The 23,897-nt window shown below is 39.9% G+C and overlaps 1 long non-coding RNA gene across 1 annotated transcript; it reads right to left on the bottom strand.

The window, feature by feature from the left end:
* Nucleotides 1-690: 690 nt before the first annotated feature.
* Nucleotides 691-18,433, bottom strand: LOC113014985 (uncharacterized). Its single transcript, XR_003271038.1, has 3 exons — nucleotides 18,402-18,433; nucleotides 17,207-17,330; nucleotides 691-1,497 (listed from the first exon to the last, which is right to left on the bottom strand). It is a non-coding gene; the product is annotated as an uncharacterized LOC113014985 (long non-coding RNA).
* Between the last annotated feature and the right edge of the window lie 5,464 nt (nucleotides 18,434-23,897).

Raw genomic sequence — 23,897 nt, 5'->3', positions numbered from 1 at the left:
GAGGGTGGGAGGTGGTGGTCAGAGTGGTGGGGGAAGGAGACGCAGATGCTTTTATTTTTGAATGATTTTTTTCCCCGGATTATTGCACAGAATCATGCACTGGAGGCCAGATAATCCAAATTACGCACACAGAAGACGTATAATCCACTCCCAGCTGTTGAGATGAATATCGGCCAGACGTACTTGATGTTCCAAGTTCACCACAGAAACATGAAAGCAGCCATAAAATAACAAGTGCAGACAGATTTAATTTGTTGCCCATTTGATTTACTGCTTTAATTATCTCCAACAAAGCTGCTATTCCCACATAAATGCCTCTGCTTTTATTGTTTGTGGCTTTAAATGTCACAGCATGTCCACATTCATTCTCTGAGACTTCTGCACACACAGGATTACATTTATTGGATTATTGAAATTAAAAGGCCTAAAATATCTGACTTACATTTATCTGCTTACTATGTACAAATTCAGATATTATTACTTCTTTAAACCACTTTCCTTTCACCTCCATTTTTTAAATGTGACAGCAGTTTTAAACCTTGGTCTCATGGCTGAATAAGCATCTTATGTAAAGGTCATTAAGGCAATCTCAGGCTATAACATTTCCAATAACCATACGGCAGCAAACTGAATGACATCAAAGAACACTCCACATGAATAAATCTCTTTATTCAGTATTTTTTTCTCACAAGCACAATTAGAAATCCACAGCTGGAGCATCACACATATGACCACATGGTCCAGTCTGGTCCAGTGGATGGTTTTATAGAACATAAACACAGAAGAGAATGAGGGCAACATTTTCAGATTTCTGTGCTGCAAGTTGTTAAAAGATCACATCATTAAAGTATTAATTTAATCAGATTGGGAGGTGTGAGTCACTGTCAGCTGCACAGCCTTCTTACATTACACACTGCCTCCCAAACCACACCAAAGTAAGATGAGCCACGGAAAACTGTGCTGTGCTTTTCTTTGAGTTGCATTTCTTTGTAATGACAACAGACGAGTTTTATGGTTCTTCTCTCAGTCTGTTTCACCTCTCTGCCTTTCCTGATGTCTGTCCTGTTTGTATGTCTGTGCATCCTTCCCAGATGTGTAGCTTCCACTAGCTCCCTGGTTGGCATGTCTGTACACAATCAACCAATCACTATGTTGCGTTTCATTTGAAGTGGAACGTTAACTAATGAAGGAATGGCACAAGTTTTAGGACGATGATGTAAAAGGTAGACTAAGGTATATTATGCGCCGCCTATGTCGGCCTCCTCTCAAGCCTCCAGAGGCTTCCCCAACACCAGCTGCCAAAGTGCCTCCTTCATCGCCAGCCTCCAGAGGGGTCCCATCTCCTCAGCTGTCTCCTGTGCCGTCGACCTCCTGAGTTGCTTTGCCTCTGCTGCTCCAGGTCTTGCCCTACGGCCGAGCAGACATCCAGAGCTACTTATATTTGGACTCTTGTGCTCCCTCTTTTCTTTTTGTTTGGTTAAAAATGGCTGTTGTAATCTGTGTAATGTAAGAGAGTCATATTAGTTTTCTTGCAGGCAACACAATGAGGCAAGAAGAGAGATGAGGATAGGCATAGGTAATGCACTTAGGTGTGGGGACTTAGCAGGGGGGAGAAAAATAAGATTTAGTTTTTCTGAAAACTGCAGGACCTCTTGTCTGCTGAGGAATTCTTTTGCACCAGTGATGAGGTTCTGAATGGCTAGTGCAGCAAGAGATGGAAATTCAACCTGACTGGATCCAAACTGCCATTAACCCCAGAGAAGAAGAAAAAGGATTAAGACTAAGATGCATTGTATACCATTCTTGTTTAACTGTGACTCACTTAAAAAAAAACATACACGGATTACTGACCAAGCTGTATCTGTGAATTTGCGGCAGCATTGAAAAAAAAATCCAACATGCATCAGGTTGCATTCCAGGTATTTCTAGCAGTAGCTGAATGGTTTTACCTTGCTATCGAGCAAACAAAGCCTGTTTCTCTGACTGCTTCTACTGGAATAGAGTCACGCTGGGTTCCAACATCCGACTTCTGAGAAAATAGGAATGCAACCGAAAGAAAGTTTTCCCACGCACTCCCCCACTAGATTGTCTGCGTGCTTTAGTGGCAGTTATTGCAGCAGGTAAATGAAGCTTTCAAACATATACAAGTTCCTCTGGAGCAATTAATTTCAGAAATGTTATTTTCCACTTGAATTTTCATTTTGGGATTCTTTTTTATTTCGTTGACTAAATTTCACCAACTAAATATATGGCAGCAGTTTTTCTCTTACTTTCTATTGTTTTGATTCCATCTCCAGAATTTCTTTGTTTCCAATAAAACAAAAATAATTTCAGTGACACAATTCCAGCCTGCAATATGTGTTATAAAAGCTGCAGCTCCACAGTGCTCTGGAGGTTTACTTCTTTTATCTCGCTATGATGCATAAAATCAGATTTGATTTGAACATTTAAAATTCATCGAGTGACTTTGACAGTAAATTTCATGTAATCAGTGCACGAATGCTCCTTTACTCTTGGTTCAGCTCTCTCATGCTGGCACACCCTGGCATCATTTAATTATTAACATGCAACAAGGACAGACAGATAACTATTTACTGTCACACCAACAGACACTCTAAAAACACCAGTTAACCTGACCAGCATGACTTTGGACCAGTGAGGTGATTGATGCACCACTGTGCACACTGGTCAACTCACGTTACTAATCCATCTACATTATGAAGTTAGTTAGGTTAGTGTTTTACCTTCTTCTAGTTTAGTCCATGATTAACAGATTGTAATTTATTTAATGTTTTTCTCACCTAACACTCAAAGCACTCTTTGCATTGCAGACTGGATGCACGAGACATTTCAACCACCGGCCTCCTGAACAGCAGATAACCCACTCTAAATCCTGAGCTAACATAAATAACAACCTTAATAACAATAATCCAGGACATGTGACTGAAAACAGTATTATTACACACCACACCCTCATTAGCAAAAAATTCTTCTGAAGCCTTCTGAAAGGTTCTGGCCTGATGGTGGAATTGAACTCAGGACGTTCTTGGTGTGAGGCCACCGTGCCACTGTGCTGCCAGTGAGCAATTTCCATGTAGTTTTATCTGCTGCACTAAACCTCTGATGCTGTAAAATAGTGCTCTCTCCGAGTCTCAGCTATTTTCTCCCACTACTCCAGATTTTGATACCTGCCTGCCCTCTCTACAGTGCTTCTCCCTCTGAGGTCCTTCTCTAATTCTTTTTATTTAAATCTGAACCTTTAAACACTTCACAATAGCCGTAGTGTTCCCCGAGCTTGTCATATTCTGTTGAACATCACAATAATATGATGTTACACAAGTCTTCTCTCAAAGGTCAACCGTCTGAATGCTTTCTCTTCAACTCAAAGCAGGTCTTGCCAAGCAATGTTCCACCCAATGTCTAAAAGTCACCTCACAGATCTTTAAATAACAGCACGCAGCATAGTTTAAACTGTATGTCTGTGAAAGTATGTGAGCTCCCCTTTCAAATGAATGGTCTCCACACATCAACGTGCATGTATGTACAAGAGATGCACTCTTTATTGCAAGTCTCCTTTCAGTCACATTAGTTGCCATGATAGGAACACATTAGAGCTAATAAAGCCAATAAAGGTTAAAACCTGGTGACTGTAGAAGAAAGGCAGCATTATATAACTGTCATCGCATATTAGCCTAAATCCACTCATGTGGCTGCCTTCCCTCATGAGCAGAATCATAAGCAGATAAAATGTGTCTGGAAATACAGATGAAGGGGGAAAAAGTGGGATGAAGGTCAGGAATGCTGATGGTTGTAAAAATGCATTCCCGGCTTGTGTCATATGACTCTGTGACACAAAGAGCTGGGTCTGACAGTTCACGCCTGCAGTCTGCTGCAGCGATCTGATTCTGGTTCCCATGATTTAGCTCAGTAACCCCAGCTCTCGTGATAAAATGGGCGAAAGGGCGTTTTAGGGCACACGAGGCTCATTAACAGTCACCTGCTCATGAGAGTTATGTAAGAACAAACCATCAGGATGATGTTCCAGTTTCTGATGATCAGAATCACAAACTCCATGTCCAGGGTATGGGAATGACAAGGATGACCAAATTGATTCAAGGTCTATGCAGAAAAAAGGAGACATCACATGAAAAAAGCTTAAAGCAACACTCAAGTGTGATTTAGTGTTGTTTATGGTCCAGAAACCTCTTAAAACTGCAGCAGCACTTCACCTCTCATAAAAAAGGAGGAAAGAGTTTCTGATGATCCCTTTTAATGCCCCAAAGTCCTGGAATGGTTAATGCTCTTCTTCAAGTTGTTATTTCATTAGTAGTTGTGCTGTGTTTGATCTTTTACTGCTGTGTGAGCTCGTTGTGGTTTTATGGCAGGAAAACAGTGTTAGCTACCAATGATCCACCATGACTGAGGTTACCAGGGTGATTAGAGAGGCCGATCAGTGTTCATGTTAAAGAAAGCAGCATCCCACAAGCTGTGTGGCTTATGAAGAATATGATACATTTCTGTGCTCTTCTGTGCATATTCAGACAGAAGCTAATGGGGGGGAAACATGTTTGCATGTTTTATTTGGAGCAGACAGGAGTGACTGACATGGGAATGTTGTGATCCCAGATTTACCAGGGCATGGGGTCGAGGTAAAGTGTCCTAAACAGTTGAAATAGAACATTTTTTATTAAAAATATCTTCTTAGTGACATTCAAATTTGTTTGCTATAAAGCTGTTGGATTCCTCCTTTTGTGCTTTTGGACCCTTAAAATGAAGCAAAGTCTGTTTTTTCCTTACTGTGATGTGAGGCTGACTGGGAATTACTGCAAAAACATGCCATGTTTCTGGGATTTAATATTTAACAGCACAGTTTTTGTGGTAGTTTAAAGCCACCAAATCATTTTGTAAGTGTACTTTATACTGTAGGTTTCACTGTAATTCTCCTTTCATGTTACTGCCACCTTGAGTTTCACTCTTTCTGCCAGTGTCCAGTGGGAAAACCATGCCTCACAACACGTGCTAAACTTCATAGTCCTGTTTGTGTATTCATAACTGGAACATAAAGTACTGGGACATGAACTTAAACTCTTGGCACCTCTTGTTTTATTTAGATTCTTCACACTGACATGGACCTGCTCTGCCTGCTCCGTCTGTCCCAGCAAACACATGCACTCACAGACGCAGCAATAATTTAATATGCTCACGCTTTGAAGAGGGGTATCACAGGTGCCCGTAGCATGCTGCGTCCAGACTGTGGCATTTCACACTGTGCACATCGCTGGTCAATTTGCAGCCCGTGTACAAGCTGAGCTATGTTTGGAGTCTCCTTGGACGTAGAACGGTTACACAAGCCTATCAACTCATCTTTTTCTTTTATATAAACACACTCCAACCTGCTGCTTCCTGCTGCATCAGGCTAAGCTGTGCAGCAGGTTCAGACTGATAAATCAGGAGGATATGAGATGCTGCTATGCAGAGAGAGATTTCAAAGGTAAACGATGTCCTCTTATTCCAAACTGAGCTTGCACACAGCAAACTTCAAAGGGTGAAGAGCATCAGGCAGAGAAAGCAGAGGCCTGAGCTGCAGTCTTTGATCTGATATCTGGTTAAACGAACCATCTGCTTTCTGAGGAGCCACAAGTAGAAGCCACTTCCTTCCCTGGACGAATTACAAAGGCTACTTTCATCTGGGTCAGCAAGGAAGGAAGGAACCAGCTCAGTTCGGAAAATGTAGAGTGACAGTTTCTGCACAACTAAATTGTTTTCTCCATGCATAGTAAAGTTTAATGTCATCCTGGCAGGGCTATGTTCAGTGTACAGTTAAGTTTAAATGAATGAAGCATCATATTCATGTATGGAGTCTGTATGCCCACCATCCACTCTGCACCTGCTGCAAAACATTTAAGTCTGACCAGAAATTTAGAGCCAGGCTTTGTTTTAAGTAAGGAAAAGTTTGTGGTTTTGATTGCACCCCATCAGTAGGCAGCAATTTAAGTTAACTCTGCCAGAGATTACAATGCACTCAACTGAGCATGACTGGAAAAACAATCTGTGCCAAAACGTATCTGTATATTTTCCAAAGTGAGCATCTTCCTTGCTTACTGACCCAGATGGAAGTAGCTTTTCTAATTTAGGAGGCTTTAATATGTTGGATGCTATTATGCATGATATTACGGGATGCATCACGGCATCAGCTCAATTTAAAACTCCTTGTTCTTTATTTAGAGCCCCATTAGATGTTACCACAGCAACAACCATTCTTCCTGAGATCAGATTAAATAAAACGGTCAATTAACGTTACAGAAAAATATTCTCAGTCAGTGGCAATGAAGCGATATTTAAACCAGCACCACAACACGCATCAGTCTTCAGGATTTCATAATGAAAAAATGCTCCTTCTTTAAATCTAGACTTAGCAGAGTTTCTTCTAAAAATGGCCAGTGTTTTAATTGATTTATTATAATCAGGGTTTGTATATCTTGCATTGATAACTTCTAATTTGCATGTCACAAAAAAGCCTTTGATCTATTATCCTTGTGTCCTTCTGCTCCTAAGATTAGGCTTAAAACGTCCTTTTAGTTGAGGCTGGATTAGATGACTCTCTGTGAACTTCCCACAATGCATTCAGAAACTTCTTTGTCCTTCTTTACACTATTTTGACAAACCACATCTGTAAATCTGTAACTCTTATTAAAGTTTGAGTTTTGTGTTGTCTCCCTATTTTCTCTTCTTTTTCCTCCTCAACCTTCATGGTGGCTGCTGCTCTCTGATCCTGCCTCTGCTGGAGGTTTCTTCCTTTTAAAAGGGACTGCTTCCTTCCTGCATTTGCCAAGTCCTGGTCATTTGGTTTCTCTATAACATTTTAGGGCCTTAGCTTTGCAATATAAAGTGCCTTGTTGAGAAGTGGTGCTATATCCATAAAACTTAAAGAACGTTTTATAACATGAGATAGAGGGCTGTTCGTTTTCTATAAATGCACCAGAAAAAGGCTTCAGTCAGTAAAACTAATTAGCAATAAGCAGTGCAGTGCACCTTCAAAAAGAATTAGAGGTCCAGAGATCTGTGAAGCAGATTAAAAGTAGATCCAAAAGGGACTGTGACCAGTCATGATGAGTTACACATTACCTTCTTCTCCTGTCTGTTTCAGGGTTGTAGCTGATTTAGGGCAAGAGGTTGTGTAGACAGACACAGGCAACCAATCACACCTACAATCAATTTAGACTCACCAATTAACTCCATGCATGTCTTTGGATTTTTTAGAAGCAGTCAGAGTACCCAGAGAGATCCCACAGAGACTCAGGGGGAGCATGCAAACCACAGCAAGAAGGTTTCAGATGAGGGTGATGGTAACCACTGCACCACTGTGCACCCTCACCTGAAACAACACAGAAATAAAACCTATCTGCACTTTACCTTGTTTACACTCCACAGTCTACCAGCAGTTTTTCCTGCAACTGTTTGTTTTGTGTCAATTCAAGCATTTCCTGCGTTTTATTTTACTTAAAAACACCAGATTTGTGTTAATTTGACACACGGGATTAATGTTTGTCTCTAATCGCATGCATGTGATTCAGTTTCTCTGTCACTGGGTATAAGTAGATGTAAGTTGCTTATTAAAACCTTCTTATTCTTCACTTCACTCTTGTGTCTTTGCTACATTTTAGGTGAACTTTTTTCAGATCCATAAATAATAATGTCTTCCTCAGAGCAGCTTGTTCTGAACACTTTGTTCTACATGTCTGCAAACACAACATCTGATATTGGCGTTATTGTCCTCGTCTCCAGAGGAGGTGCCAACATGGGCCGTATTCCAATATGAGAAAGAATATCCTTCGATCATTCACTCAGCTCAGGCCAAGCCTGCATTAAACTTAGACTGGCTGAGTATATGTTCAAGAGGATTGGGCCTGTGACGTGACGTGACGTGATTTTCTTCCACTTGTGAAACATTCCACATTTATTTCTAAGTAAGTATTGTTCATTCATGCAGTCACGGCACGCTAAGGACTTTCTCCCACATGCTTTTCTTTGCCTACAGAGCTGCATAAAACCCAGCTGGGCGAGGCAGACGATCGACCCGGCTGTCGAGTAGTGCGTCAAAGCGATGACAGAGTGCTATTTTTAAACGGCATTGACAAGCCATTATCACTGTAAATGAAAGGGTGGAGGAATGTAGGGTTAAATTAGGCACCGTGTTTCTAAACATCCTAACAGGGTATCGGCCTACAGTTTTGACGTCAACAAGAAAAAAAAAGTTTCCTTTGGGAGTCATGACAGCAGCATTGTCCCTATGTTTATGTAATACTATGCTTTTGTGTCAGAACGGGGAGGCAATGACACAAATTAGATGCACACAGCTGAACCGGTGCACCATCTTGGCCTACAAAAAGCTTAAAAGGGTTTAGTCATTCTGCAATTCGACCCTGTGTGAAGGGGAAAAGGTGCAGGTTAATATTCTTACACAGATGCATCAGTATTTTCGTGATAAAAACACTGTCACATGCACTGCAGTGACCCACTTCCACATGTGTCTATAAAACAAGATGAGAAAAAAGCTGTTCTCTGCAGGGGAGCTATGGAAAATTCCTCCTTTAGTGGCCAAAGAAACAGCATGGGTCCCTGAAGATGCCTGGACCAACTTGGCAATGATGAGAAGAATAACTGCCTTATCTGAAGAGTCCCTTGGAAACAAAAGCATTTCTCAGCATCAGACACTCCTGAAAGAGAAATGTGGATAAGCTATAACAACCTTCTGGAACAAAGATAAAGCTTTCTGAATAATCCATAAATTCTTGCTGTAAGTCTTTCTTTCACCCCTGTATGACCCAGTGCCCTCTGTCAGTGTTTAACAAAGACTGAAGGTTAAATGTGAAGCAGTTGCATAACAATGTTTTGCATGACAGCGCCATGACTAACCCCTTAACCTCTTGTCTTCACGCACATAGCTGTTGCTATTTTTATTCCCCTTCATCCTTGACCTTGCAAGTGAATCTCTAAACAATCTGAAGGAAATATCCATTTCCAGACATCCAACCTCCACACGTAAGGAAAATCACAGCCCAGTTCATGAAGGTTAAACAATAAAGTGCTTCGCAAACAAACCATAATCCATTTAAATATCTTTCTACTTTGACCACTCATGTTTTATAGGCAAAGGTAAGATCACCGAGTTGTACTCAGAACAATGGCAGCATGTTATGTTCACTGACACAACCGGAGGGCTGTTAAACGTGGTTTCACTATGAGCCAAACGCGAGACTGATATCAAAAGTCAGACATACAATCATGAAAGAGAACATTTTCACAGGAATTCTTGCAGTCCTGTGAAAAACTAAGAACACCCTACTGTTTCCACAGGAATAAGAGGGTAAGTAGCAGGCAGGTGCTGCTACTAATCTGCCAATCAAATGCACTTAACTGATCATCAGCAACTCTGAGCACCTCTATAAAAGCTTTTGGCAGTTTATTGGTGTGTGTTATTAATTGTTATTAATGTCACACTCTTACCCAGAAATGCAATTCAGCCTAATGTCATATCGTGCAGTTGCAGAGAAACTGCTCGAGAGCAACATCTCAGATTCTGCAGGACTCAGATAGCATGTTAAACGTTTAAGTTCTTGACTGTACAATTAGAAAGAAGACATTAGGCTCATTAGGAAGGGTTGCAAGGAGAAGGCCCTTTCTCTCTAAAAAACAAGGCAGGACAGCTTAGGTTTGTAAAGTAGCATCTGAACGAACCAAAAGACCTCTGCAACAATGTCCTGAATAGAAACCTGAATAAATAAACCTCAGTGACATGAACTTTGTAAGAGTGGGCTATTCATAGGAAAGCAGCACTTGGCGATCTGGTGCTGATTATTTTCTCCAAACATTATTGTTGGGTTTTTACCTTACAGTATAAAACACCTTGAGGCAGCTGTTACTGTGAATTGGTGCAATATAAATAAAGCTAAACTGAATTGAATTAAATGGATAAACACGCCCCAAGGTGAATGAATGGATCCTGGGGTGGTTGAAGGGTTTTAAACAGCAGGCGGAAATCCACGAATAGAGGGAGAGATGGGAACCTTTGTTTCTTAAACAGACCTCCAAATCAGGAGGCTGTGTTTGGTGTATGAGGGGGGAGAGTGATCTGCCTTTGGTACAGTATTTAAGCCCAAGATTTAAAGCAGCACGAAGGAAAGACTGAATCATCGCTCTTGTTTGAAAAGCTCCCTTTTAACCACTCTCACGCACAGAGAGGTCGTCTTTTGCTCTGAACACTGAAAGAAATTTCTTACTGGTAACACTTCACCTGCAAAGGATGTCCCCTTTGTTCCTGCACCTCTTGGAGAATAATTTCTCCTGTATTAACAAGAGAAAGTTCTTCCAGCAAGATGAGCCATCACTTATAAGGAGGAGAAGCAGGAACTTAGATCTGGAAGTCGTGTCACACCATTTGGCTCCTGATCTTGTACAGTACACGGATGATTCAATTACTCTGTAACTGTTACATAAGAAGAAACATGAGCAGCAGAGGACACAGGGCTGAGACGCCTGTAGCAGTCCTTGCAAAGTGGACGCTGCAGAAAGCCACTCTGCAGGAATTAAACCAAAATTGGCAAAGAAGATTTAATCAAGTAATTTCTGCATTTCATTTAAGTCTTTGCTTGTGGTCCAGCTGGTGCCAGTTTGGCACACTCCAGATGGGCATCAAACATGGCGAGGAATTATAGAATGTATTTATAAAATAAATGAACTGCGCATCCGAAAGACCGCGAAGCATCCGAGGTCGATGTCAGTCACAGGACAGCGGGTTTGCTTATGTAAGTGAGGTGATATCACACACAGGATGGAATAGCTGTGTTTGCCTTAGGATGATGTTCCCTCTTTCATAACACTTCATGTATTCTTAATCTTCCATCAGATAAGCGCTCACATACTTTTTACATCCTGCACACTTATCCCATCTCTCTCCGGTTTGAACCCATCGCTCGCTAAGTGCGACCACGACACTGCCGACTAGAACAGTGGACTTGCTGGACTTGTTGGCATTGCTGAATAAATGACTTTGCCCTGCGCATATGCATTTACATAACACTCTAATTCTGAATAAAAAATTATTCCCCTAATTTTGACTTTATTTACTAAACAATTTATAATTAAATGAGCCTTTAAAAAACATGGCCTGTGCTTTTCAACTCAGTGCCACATACCCCAGCAGGACACGTCTGCTTCACACTTAAGGCAATGCTTACAATGCATCAAATGAGGCGCAGCATGTTTCAAAGCCTCTCTGTTCTTTGTTGCTCAAAATAACATAGGGTTTATTTTGATGGAAGAGATGGACAGAGAGAACAGATGAGGAGGGCAGGAAGTGAAACATAGGAACATCACACAGAATCAAGCTAATTTTCAAAATAAAAGACTACAACAATAAGTCCACTACAGTCCTAGGGCAGCGGTCCCAACCTTTTTTGCGCCACGGACCGGTTTATGTCTGACAATATTTTCACAGACTGGTCTTTAAGGTGTCGCAGATAAATACATCAAAATAAAACCAGTACCAGAATCGAAAAAAGGAGATTTATTCATAACACACGGGAAAAGACCCAGGCAACCGAGTTAACAATAAAAAAATTATGATAAAACCTTAAATTTCCCACCCTAGCCTCAACTCTCGCAACCTGGTACCAAACGACTCATGGACCGGTACTGGTCTGTGGCCTGCAGAGATGGGCAGTACTTGTAATGCGTTACTGTAATCCCATTACTTGCTTCAAGTAACGAGTAAAGGAAGGGATTACTATTGCAAAAAAGATAATTAGATTACTGTTACTTTCCCGTAAACACTCTGCATTGCTGCATTACTAAAACCGTGATTTTTTTGCGAGAGTGTCTCATGACAATGACATGAGCGAGTGCGAAGTTCATGGCAACAGAACAGCTGTGTGCAGATCAACAATGGATAATATATCGAGTGGGGAGAGAGTATGAGCGTGCAGCGTTTAAAGCGTGGAAGTACTGACCTTACTTTGAGTTTGATTCCATAAAAAGTGACAAAAACATTAGTGTCCGTTGTGCGTGGGAAGAAAACTTTTTACAGCGAAAAAACCCCCTAAACTTCCAACTCCTGCACCAGGGTAAACATCTGCCTGCCCTACTCCTGTTATACAGGTGAAAATAGAGCAACAGGACTGCTAGTCTTTGATTTTATTTATTTTCTGCTGTGTTTCACTTTATTTTATTTATTTGAAAGACTGAGTGTAAACACAAAAAACATATTTTATTTTATGTTCTGGAATGTGCAGAAAATAGGTTTAAATATTAAACAAATTTCTTCCAGTCATTGCATATAATTTAATATTTGCTTGATGCATAAAGTTAAAAGATTAAAACTAATAAAACAAGTTTTAAAAAGAGACGTTTCCAGTTGATTACATTTTGTATGATGGATTATGCAGAAAAAGTAGAATTGGGCTGAAAGATCTATCGCTTTATCACCTCTTCAGGTTGTAAATCGTGTTTTTAAAAAGAAACTAAGTAACTAATTACTTTTGAAAATAAGTAATCAGTAAAGTAAAGGGATTACTTTTTTGTGGTGGTAATCAGTAATTAGTTACTGATTACTTTTTTCAAGTAACTTGACCAACACTGGTGGCCTGGGGGTTGGGGACCGCTGCACTTGGGCCTGCATTGGTCCCAGTGATGTAAATTTTGTCACCAAATGGTTAGAGACTGTGCTGCCTGCGTCCGTGTACTCAACAAAGTATAATCTAGGCTTTAGATGTAATCTTATAAACTCTCCTGGTATATTCTTTGGGTCATTCTGTGTAGTACCTGCGAATCATGACAAAATTATTAAAAGAGGAATTCACAAGAAATCTGTGATGTCATATTACCACATTACCATACCCAGATTTTGATTTCTTTTTTCTTTTTAACATATTCCATATCAGTGCTTAGACTTGTTTCTGGACACTAGTTAGCCTTATCTGATTTAAATTCGGACAATCTCCCCTCAAGGTTCTCTTCTTGGGTAGTGTCGAGCATAGCCCCTGTTTTTAGATCACTCTCTTCAAGTCCAGTTATGACCACTTGCAATCTTCATTCTGCAATTTTACCACAAACCCCAAACTTGAGGAGAGATAGCATCATCTCGACCCAAATTTCGCATCAAGGATTTTCACTGCTGATGAATGCTGAGTGTCTGGCTATGAGGAAGGATGTGTATTAGGTAAAGAGCAAGACTAGGTGAATGTTTGTTAGTGTTTTTGTTTGGTTTTTTTGTCAACATTCATGAGCTCATCCAGTGTGAATTCTTCCTCAAAGGTGAGACTGTCAATGCTGGAATATTTTGGCCATACCAACCCAGTTTTTCCTCATGACCTGGATCATTTTAAAGATTTAGCTCCCTGCAACTTCTGTTCCCCTTCTGTGAAATGAAAATCACTTTGAAGAAACATCACTCTGACGCAGTGAAACAGAAAGCATAATGTGGCTTCTACTGAAAGATTTAAGAAGGATGCAGATTCAAAAGAGTCGCCTGACAAGATGATTTTTACACGGTGATAAGCCAAATTTAAGCGGTAAGGTTATTTGTATAAGCCCATTTCCAGAACTTCACAAATTTAAATGAAGTGATTTGGACACATCCTGATGTAATGTTAAATGCATATTCATAGTTAGCAAAAAAAAGGTATCAGTTTGCTATTTGTGTAAAATCCTTGACTCAGATGCAAAGTCATGAAAAAAAGGCCTACTGCTCTTTATCACCATCTGACCACAGCAGTTAGGGTCATTGTGGCCTGATGTGCTTAGAAAACTGAAGTTAGACAGGCATGCAGTACTCTGTCCCCAGGTCTTCTCTTCCCATAAAGACATAAATAAGAACCATGGCATGCCCACGACGAAGTAGTAATGATTTATGACAGGTTCAAAAGCTGAATAATATGAATTTAAGGAGGTTTATCTTCCATTTCATGTCTGAACCAGGGGAGTCATTGAAAACCAGCTTAAATCGTGCCTTCAGCCCACACTCAGTGGTCCCGAGTGTCTTGGAACATCACGGTCATGCCTCACTGACACCGAATTTTAATGGCGAGAGAGAAATACTAAGTTCATCTCCATCCGGTGAATCACAATCTCTCACATCTCAGAGAACATCCAGACTGCATCTGACAGGCCGCCCACAAGTGGTCAGATCCATCAGCTCGTCATCAAGAAGCAACTTAATGACCTTTTGTGGGCATTGATGGAGTCTGGATCACATAAACCTAAGTTTTACTCATATAATCACTGCATGTTACACATGGACACAGTATGCTAGTGCTAGTATGACTTATTTTTTGGACAGGGCATTTTGAAGCTCTCACCATGTTGACTTTTTAAAGCTAGAAGTTACTAAATTTGAAGAACAAAATGGGAAGTACAAATGTATCAACTGATACTAGCATGCTCCTTCCTTCCATAAAGTGTGCAAATTAATGGCTAATTAGCTAAGACACACACAGGCTGGCTTTCAGTTCCCTTTAGCTGGATACCTGTCAATCAATACAGCACCCATACAATAAATACAGAATAATAGTGTGCTCTGGTCCAAAACAGAGTGTTGGGTCTCAGAGAATATAGAGAAAAATAAATAAACACCAGCACTCACTGGAAAAAATACTTGATATAAATATTTTTCAATGGGCAGAATGATAGATCAGCAACAATCCATCATCAGCATAATTCCTCATCCTGAGGATGGACTTTAACGCCAGTCTTGAACTGCAGCTGATATTTCTACAGCCTCACTGAGCTACAGCATAGTGGCTCAAATGCTACAAGCTGAAGGTCATCTCTAACCAGACTCTGCAGGAGCTGTAGAGGATCACCAGAGCAGAACAGAGGCTACCGCTGTCTTCTGCAATCCAAGAAGGAGGAATGAGAGTCTATCCGACCGTGGGACTCAAGACATCTGAGTGACAACAGCAACTTGACCAGACTGTAGGGAAACATGAGGCAGGAAGGCAAAGCAAAACAGAGTGACGGGACTTCTTATTTTTAAATAAATCATGTTGTTGGCTCAGAATGATTAAAGAATAAAAATAAATCGCAAGATATACTTTGGCAGGGATTAGTACACCTGGGAAACTGCCAAAATAAAGTTTATGTCTGGGTAGAGCCCAAAGCTGTTTTTGTACCAAGCTCTATGTTTTGTAATGCTGTTAAGTTGATTTTATCATAGGAGTTCTCCTCAAATGAATTTATACACTGCCAAAACACAACAACATTTGCCTCGAGGTGCTTTATCTCTGCAATAATACAGAGGAAACAGAAAATCAAAACAATCAGATTGAGAAAGTGGTTTGGCGACAGCGGGAAGGAAAAATTCCCTTTTATAAGGAAGAAACATTTGGCAGAACAAGGTTTAGGGAGGGGCAGCCGTCTGCCATACGTCTGTGGGGATTGGCTCACCTATGGAGCTAGCCTCAAGTGGCCACAAGTGGAACTGCATGTTTTGCTTGCGCTTCATTTTTTTCTGGCTCACTTGGTTTTAATTTAACATTCACTGTTTGGAAGTTACAGTTCAATCATGTCCCTTTAATGTCCCTCAGTCCCATCATAATCCATGCAAACCATTTATAGAAAATAGACTGGATGATGTAGTTTGTAGCTCTCTGTGGTCTGTGGTGTTCTGGTGTAAGTAACACAATATGAACAGTGAGCCATTGTATCACGCATGTAATCACATAAATCCTGCCTCAGTTCAGAACGGGGATTTGTCCAGAAAACTGGTTAGAGCAGCTGCTGGTTTCATCTCGATGAATGGGCTAGCCTTTCTCCCAGAATCACAGATTGACTGAGAATTGATTCACCTCAGCTTTTCAAACTAATACAATCTAGGACAGATTTGGGTTTTTTTAGAAACAGTGGAGGTTTTTATTGATTATCAGGTCAACAGCTAAGCTTGTCTAATCATGAACAAAGTTACTAGAAGGCAGTATAAGTCAGTAATTCTTAATCTGAGCTGTGTTTAAAGCAAAGAGGAGAGTCCAAAGTAAGTGTAGGTGATAAAAAATATTAATAAAAGGTGAAACTAAAACTAAATAGTAACACTCAGAAATGTTTTGCTCCTTGATCAGAGCTGCTTAGTGCTAGTTATGCTGCAACAAGTGTAGGCTGCTGGGAGATTCCCATGACGCATTGGGTATTTCTTCTTCAGTTACCTTTCTCATTCACTATGTGTTACAGAACTCTCTGCATACTTGTTGCTGACCTCTGTCTCTCTTCCACAGCATGTCTTTTGTCCCGTCTTCCTTCTCACACCCCAACCAGTCGAGGCAGACGGCCGCCCCTTCCTGAGCCTGGTTCTGCTGAAAGTTTCTTCCTGTTAAAAGGGAGTTTTTCCTTCCCACTGTTGCCAAATTGCTTTCCCATAGGGGGGTCACACGATTGTTGTGTTCTTCTCTGTATGCATTGTTGTAGGGTCTACCTTACAAAATAAAGCACCTTGAGGCGATTTGGGGTTGTATAAATAAAACTGAATTGAAACAGGTAAACATAACTTGATGTAACTGAAACATCCAGAGTCCCCAAGTCGTATGAATTTAGATTTCATAAATTTTGAATTAACCTGAGCCCAACAAATGAATTGAAGTGAAACTGAACACGTCTGTAACCTGATTTAGTTTGCTCTATGAATCTATATCTTTATGTGTATTTAAGAGGGGACTGCACTGCAGACACCAGAAAGAATTACTAACGATTACTGTCCTTCTTACAGGCAACACACAGGTTTATAACAGAAAACAAATACAGAAAACAAACGCTGCTACCTGCTGATGAAGTGTGCAGGTGGCAACTGAGAGGCTTTGCTATTCTTATTCTATCTCAATTTTCCATCTGGCATTGTATGACGTCTGAAGTTCAGAAAATGAATAATCCTGCATGATGCAGCAGAAAGTCGTTGGCTTCAATCTCCTGTTAAAATTTTCCATTAAAAGACTGCACGCAGGATTAAAATGGACAGGTTGATGCATGGAGAAAACCAGGAAAAGAGGAGATCAAATAATTAAGATTTCACTCCAAACCTTGCTAGATTCCTAACAACATGCCAAACGCAGACATTCAGTCTGTGATTTCCCTCTGTTCTGATGCTGTTTTCCATTTAGTCCATTTCTCCTTCGTTTTCTTTTCCATTTCTGGCCAATCCTGACAACACACAGACCATGAAACTCACAGCGTCGGTCTTGTCCAGCCTCACAGGGAGCCAATTACATGCCGTCGATATGTGCATCAGTCCACATCAGTGCTTTGAGGCAATTTCCAATTATGGGAGCAGCAGGCACTCCAATCGAATGACACTGATGAGTGAAATCAAATTATTAGGTAACATACTGCCCGCTGACAGAAAATAATTTATTGAAAACAGCATATAGCAATAAAGTGTAACTAAAGCTCATTTTAATTAAACAATATTAGGAACAATATTAGGAATGGTTTAATTAAAACGTTAAGTATGTAATAAATACTCAACAAACGTTCCAGTAGACCCATTTGGTGTTAAGCTCTGTTTATTAGTTTATTACAATAACTGCTGATATTAAAGTGTTGAACCACTATATATGATGATGGCAAATGTTTAACTCTGTCTCTTAATTTGTCGAGGTTTTGGAAACAGTTGACCATGGTTATTTTGGTAAACAGAGTAAACAATATTGTTTTGTCTGTGAATGCTGTAAGTTGGTTTTCAAATTAATTGTCATCTAGAACACAATGTGTCAACTTCTCCAGGTCTTCTTTCTCTTTTTCTCCGTATCCAAAGAAGTTCCCCAGGGCTCCATGTTAGGACCACTGGTCTTCTGTCTATATAATCAACCTTTGTGATAATTTATCAAATGCTGCTTCCCATTTTTATGCAGATGACACATTTATCTACTGTTCGCCACCTTCAGTAGTACAAACCCTCAAATTTCTGCAATCTGCCTTTGATGATGTTTACTTTTCAACTTAAATGCAAATCCAGGTTCATGTTATCCTCAAATGACAAAAAATCCAAACCATTTAAATTTAAATGGTTACATATTATAAGTATCTATAATCCAAATGTATCTTTTAAAATTTCACCTGAAAGGCTTAAAGTTTCAACTTAAAGAATAAATGTTGTTTCTCTCTCTGAGTTAGGAAATACTTCATCTCTGCAATTTGAATAGAATAATAGAATAGAATAATCCTTTAATTGTCCCACAAGGGGAAATTTGGTTGTAACAGCAGCCAGAAAGACACATATACAAACAAACAGTACACAGGACACAGAACAGAAACATACACAATTTTTTTCTTACATATTTACATTAAGGACAATGATTACCGTAAACAGAGTACTGTACAGTTATTAAATAAAATAATAATAAATATTAATAAAATTTGTTTACCTTCATTGGATTACAGCAGGGGTGTCCAACTCCAGGCCTCAAGGGCCGGTGTCCTGCAGGTTTTAGATGCGTCCTTGATCCAACACAGCTGGTTTAAATGGCTAATTTACCTCCTCAACATGTCTTGTGGTTCTCCAGAGGCCTGGTAATGAACTAATCATTTGATTCAGATGTGTGGACCCAGGGTGAGATCTAAAACCTGCAGGACACCGAACCTTGAGGCCTGGAGTTGGACACCCCTGGATTACAGTGATCTGCTGTCTATGAATTCACCAGACCAGCTACTAAAGAGGTTGGAAACTTTCTATCATTGTGCGTTACGTTTTATTATTGGCTGTAAAAACTGTGCACATCACTGTTCTGTGTATCTCTGCTTAGGATTGTTTCTTCTTATCTGTACATCTGCATGTGTACAAACCACAGTCACTGCGGGCTACACTCTCAATTCACATTAGTGTGACTACTTTTAATCTTGTTTGTGTTCACTTGTCTGTATTGAACACCAATTGTAATTTTTTCTTTAGCTGTTATATGTATGTGTTCGTTTTGTTAGACTGTCTGCTGCCCTCTTGGTCAGGTCTCTCCTGGAAAAGAGATTTTAATCTCTATGAGACTTTTACTTGCATAATTAATAGAAGATGGACTTTCTGACCTCATCAGTTAATATGGCCAGTATTTCACAGATATGGATCACACAGCTGTTAAATGTTTAACTGTTTTGCATTGCACTGAACTACTATGTTTAGTAAGCTCTGGATAACAGACATTCCAGAATTGTAGAAGCATTAATGATTTACTTCAGCTCGTTCTTTAATCAGTCACCGTACGGTCACAAATATTTACTTTACATAATTATCGCTACAGAACAAACCACAGTGTGGAATAAAATGAGGTACCTAACAGTGATAAACACATATTATCCCAGCCAACATTTTGATGTTGAATAACCATCAGCTGGCACAGTAACTGATGAAATTTATGCCGATGTCCCAGATTTAACCTTGCTGTATAGTGTGCATGCTTTGAACATCAATTGGATGTCCATGTTAGACTTCCTAGCAAGAGAAAGTTTGTGTTCAAGAAATGCTTTATATTATCCTTTTGTCATTCACAATAAACAGATCCAGGTCTTAAGACTAAATTACTTACATCATAAGTTTATAATGCTGACATCAGTGACAGAAGGTTCATGCTTATGCTGTTCCAGATATGATAAGTCCATCATACAACAAAAACGATAGAAATTACATGTGGGTAATGGTAAATGGCTGTGTTGCTCCAGTAACACTGGCCTTTGGCGATCGTATGCAGCGGTAGTTTTGTATTCAAAGAAAACAATGCATGCTTGTATTTTTTTATCTTAATAATATGATATATGATATTATATTAAAATGCCAACGTTTTACATGTGCAAGAAGCTTCTTCAACAAATGTTTCCTATAGAAAAACAACTCTGGAATAAAAACTCTCCTGCCTTCCTCCTCTCCCCTGTGCCATTCCTCACCTCCCTAAACTTCCTAATGCAACAGTCCACTTATCTGTCAATCTAAGCATTTGTAGTAAATGATAAGCATTGTAAGATTCGCTTAAAATACTTTAAATTATGCTATCAGCAAAAGAGTTCAGGTTGAATAAATCAACTAATCATGATGCAAATGATCTTGCTGCAGATGTGTTTAATCGCTTAGCTTAAAAACAGAGGCAGGCTTGTTTGTGCCTCATCTTCAACCGCCAGAGTTTCTGAAACAATGCAGATGAGAACTTTCAGAGTAGTACCACAGAATAAATCATGAACTCAGTAATGATACTTGAGATAACAGAAGTGGACGTAACCACAGGTAAAGTGAAACTACTTCTTCGGGAAGGTTATTAAAGATGTTTGTGGTGATGAATGTATGATGAATGGATTCAAATAGCACTTTTCCTAATGGAGAAAGCACCGTGTCTTGCTTCTGATTCACTCACACACTAAACACAGATGGTAATGAGCACATATATAAAGATGCAGCGTAACCTTTGGGAGCCAGTTAGGTGATGCTGAGCTATAATAAGCTGTGATGACGCAAGTGTTATCAACCTGCATCAAAAATAACTTCTGCTTCAAAGTAGACATTAAAAGCTGCACTTGACTGCACTAAATATCAAATAAATATGAAAGTGGGGAATTTACCGTAACTGTAAGGATACTGGAGTTAAAATCACCAAGAAAACAGTGTTTTTATAGCTTTTGAAATTGGCAAGTTCAGCATGTTTTCCGTAATATATTTATAGTATACAGCCTGCATTTATACATAGTGCTCTTCTACCTTCATTTCTGGCTGAAATTCATCCATTCACACACATTTACACAATTCTTCTATTGTGTAAATATATATTTTCATTTTGCACACACCAGTGACACATTAGTGGGCAGTTTTGGGGGTATTTTGATATGTTGCCCAAGGACACTCTTAACATGCGAACTGGAGGAGGCAGTCCAATAAGTGAACTTCCTATTTATTGTCTAATGTAACCTTTGTTTATTATTCCTGATCATTAAAATTACCCTTACAAAGAAACTAAACCAAGATATGTGCAAACCTTCGGTAATTAAATATCAAACAGACTTTTAATACTCAGGGTTTTTTTTGTCTTTGCACATCTAGTTGATATTATCAATGATGATTTCAAGGTTACGTCAAGGATTTACAGGAAGCACACCTTTGCTGTTATGAGATCAGGTGTGAGATTTGATTCCTGTGCATATAAGAAGATCTCATTTCTTATCTCTGACTTTGCACTGTCACTTCGGTGAAGCGGGAGTAGGATTAACCCAGATTCAGTCCAGCACTCACTTCTTATGCAACTCCTCCATCTGAGTAAGGCAGTGTAGCCTAGAGTCTGATCCTTCCTATGTGCGCAAGTCAGAGAGGAATGAAAAGACAAACCCCTCACATAGATGTACAGAAAACAACTACTCAGGAATAAAAGCCACTCCATTCATTGACTGCAGTTCCTCAGGCCATTTGACATCAGCGTCGGATGTCGATTGGGCATTCAGTCGTGCATCATCTCAGCCGAGAAAAAGCTAAAGAGCTCTGGTCTTTGAGAAGGATTTAAGTTTCTCCGCTGCACTGGCCTTTAGGTTTATGTAAGAAGACTGGTGATGGAGCCGAATGACGTCAGGGACCTTTGGTAGATGAAGTGCCACTTGAGAGATGAATTTATAAAAAGTAATCAAGAGCCTCAAACAAAGAAAGGTTTAACAGGTCAGGATGACTTAACTGGATCATCATGCATCATCAGTCATGTAACTAGTCACATTTTTAGCCTTGTATATCTCTTAGTATGTTTGGCTCCCACTTCCTGTTTAAACATCATTTCAGCAAAGTTAAATCTCTGTGTTTCGCACCTTCTGTCGATTTAAGATGGTTTGAATTCAACAGATTCACAGTGTTGTGTAAGATGTTCCTTTACTGTAGCTGAAAATTTACTGAGCTCAGCAATAGCGGCATTTTTTTTTTTACACTGAGACAGCGGATTCTTGATACCAATCGGCGCAGTTAATTGTAAACAGAGACCAAGAGAGCAGAATGTATTAGACTAAACAACTCCATATTATGGAGACAAGTTATTGATTAATATGTGAAGTGGAAACATAACTTTAAGTTGTTACGGAAACATTTCCAGGGCAGATTTCCTGACCCTGTGTATTTGAAAAAGTAATCAGCCATGTACCACAGCTGTAGTGTGGACATCCGTTTCCCATTATAGCATTTTTAATCACTAGTTTACATATCTAAGGGTTACATTCCCGCCACAGCTGGATTGTACAGACCTGCTGGCAGGAAGTCCCCATCGGGTTGCACAACTTGGGTCCCATTCTGGTTGTGAGTGAGGTCAGACTGTATAATGTAATCCTCCCAGATTGCCTGTGTGGGTAGAGACGATTAGTGTGTCTGAAGATTCTTTTAGTGGCTCTGTATTTGTTTTTTCTGTGTTTTGCATGTCTGAACTTGCATAACTGAGAGCTAAGGCAAGCAGACAACAGTTTGGTAGGACTTGCATGCTTAAGTTAGTGCAACAGCCTAAATCTACCCCTATTTACGAAAAACGGTCTGGTGGAAAACCTTCTTTGCAGCTATGCTTGGTAACTTATTGATGTTGGAGATTCTGTTTTGCAAGGAGTTCTTTCTAGCATGACTAATGCTGAAATGGTGACTCAGTGGAAAACATTTAGTATGGGCTCCATCAATCCATTTTCTGTTGCTTATTCTGGTCTGTGCTACATGGGCAGCACACTAAGCAGACCTCCTCCAGCTCTTCTGGGAAGATATTGAGGGGTTTCTTGTAAAATCTCCATTATATCCTGGGTCCATCCCAGGGTCTCCTTCCACTTGGATATTGCCAAAATCCATCACCTAGGAGTGATACTCCTTGAACCAGCACAAATTGCTCCTTGTGGAGGAGTAGGGGCTCTACTCTGAGACCCAGTGAACTCTTCACCCTATAAAGGGAAAGCTCAGATACCCTTCGGGGCGAAGCTCATTTAATTTCTCATGCTCATATAAGTAATCGTATTCTTTCTGTCACTACTCACAGCTCATGCCCACAGGTGAGAGAAGCTCAAACAGTAAATTGACAGTTTTTTTTGTCACACTCGACTCATTCATCACTATTAGTGATTGGTATAACCTTTTCACCCAGACACAGCACCAATCTCTCTGTTGATCTCTTGCTACCATCTTCACTTTCTTGTGAATAAGTTTGTTTGGCCAACAGAGGTAACACAGACAATTCAACAAGGAACAGAAGGAAGCACACACTAGGCAGGGAACACAGCTGAGACTAATCAGACAAGACGAGACAGGGAGCAAGCAAAACACCGGACACAGACTGTCAAAGTAAAACAGGAAACACACGAATGTGGAGACAAGGATGACAAGAAGGACACAAGGGAGGCACAGAAACACCTAAATCCTAGAAATAATTAAAAAGTACCCAGAAAACTCACTAAATCAATGAATATTAATAAACACAACATAAATACGGAGTCACTAGACCCGGACCATGACAAAAGTAATATGCAGGCAAATAGATTAATACCAAATACAGCCTGTAACATTTAGCATTAAACAAAGTGTTTTAGGCTGTAATTGTAATCTGTGTTTAGACTTAGCTGGCTCTGAAAAGTAAAAGTAATTATTGTCTAAGTCCAACAGGCTCAATTTTATGCTACAGTTTAGGCTCTGCAGGGATTCAATAGCGTCAAATGAATGGAGCGACAACGTCCAAAGTGGGTGCTACAAACAAAGCCTTACCCTCTAGTGAAAACAGTCAGTATTTGGGGGAGTTTAGTGTTAGCAGGTGGATACCTGGGTCAAGACTTATTTTCACTTCTGCCAGTTATTGTTTACAAATGCAGCTAAAAAGATATGCTTGCATTAGCTGCAGTTCTTCCACGCAGCAGCATTGTGTTGCCCTGTGCTCAGTCATGAAATGTTGGGTAACTAAACT

The sequence above is a fragment of the Astatotilapia calliptera genome, chromosome 22 (genome assembly GCF_900246225.1).
Source record: "Astatotilapia calliptera chromosome 22, fAstCal1.2, whole genome shotgun sequence".
NCBI classification, from domain to species: Eukaryota; Metazoa; Chordata; class Actinopteri; order Cichliformes; family Cichlidae; genus Astatotilapia; species Astatotilapia calliptera.
Note: the sequence above shows the minus strand (reverse complement) of the source record. Positions and strands in the feature narration are given on the sequence as shown.